We start from the raw sequence: 5,144 nt of genomic DNA on the forward strand, positions 1-5,144 counted from the left end.
TTTTCAATGACACCCCAAAATTTTCTTGTAATGTAATTTCAATAATTTATATTAATTAAGGACGTTTTTGGAATTTTTAAATTTTAAAATGTGGTTACTGAAATTTAATTGTTGCAAATAGAATGTTTTATTTAATTGTTTATCAGAGACCTATTATGGAAATTGGACTTTTATGCCACCCAAATTTCTTTAATTTGAAATTAATGCCGAGAATTAATTTTATTATGGAAGGGAACGAGTTAAAATATCTTGAATTGAAGATTTAAAGGGAAAGAAGGATTAAAAACAAAATTGGAAGGGAAAGAATAAAATAATATCAAATGAGATAGGCTAAAATAAAATAAAGTATTTTATTTTTACTTTATTTTATTTTATATATTGTTATTTTTTAATTATTTATTACCAAAAATTATTTTCTCTCCCTCACCCCTCACGTTTTTTCGAGACCCCCCCCCCCCCCCCCCCCCCCCCCCCCCCATCTTCTTCTTCGTGCCCTAGCCTCGCCCGACTGCTTTTTCTCCAACCAGCCACCACGCGTGTCCGATCGAGTCGCCACCAATTTTTGTCGACCGTTCGTGCGCAAGTCGGCTCGGTCTCATCAGTAAGCAGCCATCGTCTAGATCCCCTCTTCCATCTCACCTAATGCCTTCCGTTCACGAGCATCCGTGCCAGATCCGCTTGGCCCGTTGCGTCGTCCGTCTTCCAGTTGGTCTCCTCCGCCGTGTCGCTCGACTCGTCGCGCCACCATCTGTATTAGTTGTGCCCCCTCGAGCATTCTTCCATCTCTCTTCAGCTAGTCGTTGGCTGAAGCCTCCACCAGCCAGTCGCGTTTGTTCGATGCCGCCCAGCCCCTGCCGCCATCGTGGTTGCCGTCAGATCTATTTTGGGTAAGTTTTTCGTCGTTGGGTTTTGTCGGATCTTATGGATTTGGGGAAGTTGGTGATTCTTTTCTCAAATAGGACCATTGGCCATGGTGTTGTGCTTCATTATCTTTTTTACATGCCTTTGGTTGGATTTTCAAGTCAAGTTTTGGAGAAGCTTGGAAGTCAAAGGAGTGTCGTCGAGGAAATTTGAAGTGGTTTCGTCATTGGATAAGCTGTTGGGCATTTCAATTTTGGTAATTGTTGTGAGTTGTGTCGTTTGGGTATTTTTATTTTTGGATATGAGGTTTTGCAGTTGTTGTTTGAACTGAAATTTGATGGTTGTACTCGTGTTAGGGCCACTACTTAGAGTTGCTGTTTTCGTTTGGTTGTTTGATTTCATCTGTGGATTTTCGACTGAGGTAAGTAATCTTACTATTGGAATTGTCCATGGGCCAGACACTAGGTGTATGCTTGTAAGATAAGAGACAGTATGACTGATTAATAGCATGATTAGTTGATGGTATGATTGATGTACGTCTTCTTCGATATGAGGACCTGAGGGATTAAATGCGCATATAAATATTTGATCTCTAGCATGAGATGAGTACGTGTTATTCTGTGAGATTGTGTTTGATTTCTAGAATGTATGTGTTCTTTATGTTTGAATGCTAGCATGAGATGAGTATGTGTATTCTATGAGAATATGTTTGAATACTGGCATGAGACAAGTATAGGTTATCCTATGAGATTATGTTTGATCTGAGAATCTGAGGTGTATATACATGTATGTTATAGAACCATGCTATGATGTTGTAGTAGCAGTAGCGTCCTTACTGTTAGTTAGTTACCCACTAAAGGTTGTGATTCCTTCAGGATTCACTAGAAGTGGTGTTATCCTTCGGGATTCACCAGAGATTATGTTTCCTTCGGGATTCACTAGAGGTGGTGTTATCAATCGGGATTCACCAAAGATTGTGTTTCTTTCAGGATTCACCAGAGATGGTGTTATCCTTCGAGTTTAACCAGAGGTTGTGTTTCTTTCAAGATTCACTAGAGATAGTGTTATCCTTTGGGATTCATCAGAGGTTGTGTTTTCTTCGTGATTCACTAGAGGTGGTGTCTTCTTTGGGATCACCAGAGATTGTGGGTCCTACAGGACTTACTAGAGGTAGTGGGTACAGTTAACTACAGTAGGATGAAAGGTTAGTTTTGCATGTTGATATGTGTCCTATGGGGACTAGAGGGGGTATTTATGCTCCATCAGAGGAAGGCATCTAGAGGACATAACGTCGCAACAGTAAGGAGAGCATTGCAACGCTGCAGCACGTTTTTGCTATACGTCAAGGAGGTGTCAAAACGCTACCCTTGACGCTTGGTTGTGCATGCATGGAGGTGGGAGTTCCGTCAAACAATGTAGTGCGCAATACTAGGGTTGAGCGTTGAATGCTACCATTTTGCCGCAAAAGCGTTGGACTTGAGCATTGCACTTACGTTGTGACGATGTCGTTGTTCCATCTTCAAAGCATTGCAATGTTCGCAGCGGCATTGCAACGTTGCCCTGTACACCAAGCTACTGCCGAACGAGCATTGCACTTAGGCTTTTAAAAAGAGTTGCGACACTGAAACAAAGCAGAATCATCTTTTGTCATCTCAGCTCGAATTGATGCGTTTGACTCCTGATTTTCTGTTCTTTTTACTTGATTCTTCATCCTTATAATATACTTGCTCCATGGGATCAATTCTCTTACAAAATGAGACAAATATAACACAAGAGTTATCCAAATATAGTAAAGTTAAGGCCATAAACTTAGCACTTTCGCCCACAACTTAAACCTTGATCATCTCGAGCAAGCTTATAACCCTCAATCGAGAAAATTGACAAGAAAATGTTCACTCCATTCATCGAATTTTTTCTCAAATCTCAATAATCTTTAGGGTCAAACAATAAATCACATAACAAAATCCAACAATCACTTAATTGAGACTTGTTATAAGAGGTCTTATTCAATCAAAGTCATGTATAAATGAAACACTAAGACATGAATACTTTTTCGTAAATCGAAAAGTACCCAAAAAAGTTTTATCCGACTCCCATCTCATCTTCCCTCTACTCTGGCTCAGTCATTAGCTCAAGGCATACTATTATTGCTAATCAAAGAGAAACACTACCCAAGAGTGCCAGAAACTCATAGACACAAAATATAGAGGGCATTGGTTTTACCTAGAGAGTTAGCTTTCACACCTAACCGCTAGGAACCTATCGCTCTTTTCTTGCGGGCCCTAACTAGACACGGCGGAGGTAACTCTTTTCACCTCTATCCATGTACACACACACTATTTTTTTTGTAACACAAGGCCACTATTTCTCACTGTCTAATTTTATTCTCAGGCACTAAAAGTTACTCTCAAGCCAAAAGGGGGCCTTTCGAGGTCACAACAAAAATCCGAGATGGATAATTCATTTCTAAGACTTTTAAAGGATTCAAATTAGAAATTTTCAACCTAGGTTCATTATGCATGGATCTAATGAAAAAAAATTATAAAAAGCTCAAAATCATGAAAATTACTCCTCTTTAAGAATAAGCAACCCAATGAGTGTGTCATCAATTTGTTACTGAAAGGAAATGACAAACAAAATGAACAAACATTAAAGCATCCATCAAATAGAATCAAGACAACAATTTAGATCACAAATTAATATATCAAATATCACGAAGCATGCTTCATCCACCCCCAACTTAAGAGTTATGCATTGTCCTCAATGTATATCTAGGCTTTAACTCATGCTAAGGACAAAAGGAAAAGGGACAAGGGGAACAGAAATACTCCGCTGCATTTTGGACACAAACATGATCATTAAAAAAGACTTCTTCCAAGAGACAAAATTGGCATTCTTCCTAAGAAGAAAAGTAAATGTACTCTGCCATTCTTTAATTAAAAAGAAAATGAAAGAAACAAAACAAAAGATGAAAAAGAAAAGAAAAGAAAGCAAATAAATTTTAAACTCCTAGTTGCCTCTAGGTAGTGCAACATTTAACGTCTTTTGCTCGACGACTAGTGACGCAGGCTCAAGTGATAAAGGTTGGAGCCAACAGGAAGCTTGAGCAAGTTAGGTTGACTTCCTCTTTGTTGATGATCTTAAGGCGGTGCCCGTTCACCTTGAACTCCTTCCCTGTCTCGAGACTCTTGATCTCAACTGCACCATAAGGAAACAAGTTAATAATCTCCAAAGGATCAAGCCATTTAGACTAAGTATACGGGCATGATTGATAGATGTGAATTATAGAGCAGCACTTTCTGACCAACCCGAAATTCCTTCCTCAAAAGACCCTTATCATGAATTAGTTTTGACTTTTTTTTGTAAAGTCTTGAGTTCACATAGGCTTCAAGGCGTAGTTCCTCAATTCTTGTAGTTCCAGAAGTCTCTCCTCACCAGCTTGGGCTAGATTCAAATTACATTGCTTAACCACCCAATAGGCCTTATGCTCAAACTCTATCGGTAAATGGCACTCCTTGCCATAGACAAGCTTGACGGGCGTTGTTCCAATAGGAGTTTTGAAAGCAGTTCTGTAAGCCCAAAGAGCACCATCAAGGTGTGTGCTCCAATCATTTCTTACTATATTGACGGAGGAGCTCAGGCGAAAACTTTGGATGATCTGAATTTCTGCTCATCGGCTTCTATTTATAGAGCTTGGGTGCCGATAGCATTAATTGGACTGCTCTGAGTCTGACATTCGGCACATTAGTCTTTTTCTGAACCTCTGCCATTAACGGCGGTGGTAGGTGAAATGTCAACATCATCTTTTGGTTTTTCTCGAGGTAGATGCGTTGATTCGTTCATTCCACCAACCTTACGTTGATCCCATTAATATGCGTTGTCGCGTAGCCGCAATCATTCAATGGCTGCATTTGTTTAATACCGCAACTCTACATGATGACCGAAATCATTCGACGAGCGCAACTCCCATGCGATGGACGCATATGGCTGATTATCGCAACATCTATGCGTTGATCGATGCGTTCGACTTTGCGATGGAGTGTTTCTCTACATGCGGTCGTCTATGCGGTAGTCCGATTTCCATTTTTGCGTTCATTTCCTGTATTAGCTACAAAAATAGAACATTGAACGCATAATTAACAAAAAAATAATGGGTTAGCTGACATTCGACATGTTGATCGACGCAAGCTCATTTTCTCGTGAATTCCTATCGTGATTACCGCATATTCTGCCTAATAATCTTCATAATTCTAAGTAAAAGGCCTCTGCATGTTATCAGAGAT

General features: G+C 39.7%; 1 long non-coding RNA gene across 1 annotated transcript; it reads left to right on the plus strand.

Annotated features, from left to right (window-relative positions):
- The first annotated feature begins 473 nt into the window (after positions 1-473).
- Positions 474-1,477, plus strand: LOC120069285. The gene is made up of 2 exons (XR_005479497.1): positions 474-887; positions 960-1,477. It is a non-coding gene; the product is annotated as an uncharacterized LOC120069285 (long non-coding RNA).
- Positions 1,478-5,144: the final 3,667 nt, after the last annotated feature.

The sequence above is a fragment of the Benincasa hispida genome, unplaced genomic scaffold (genome assembly GCF_009727055.1).
Source record: "Benincasa hispida cultivar B227 unplaced genomic scaffold, ASM972705v1 Contig306, whole genome shotgun sequence".
NCBI classification, from domain to species: domain Eukaryota; kingdom Viridiplantae; phylum Streptophyta; class Magnoliopsida; order Cucurbitales; family Cucurbitaceae; genus Benincasa; species Benincasa hispida.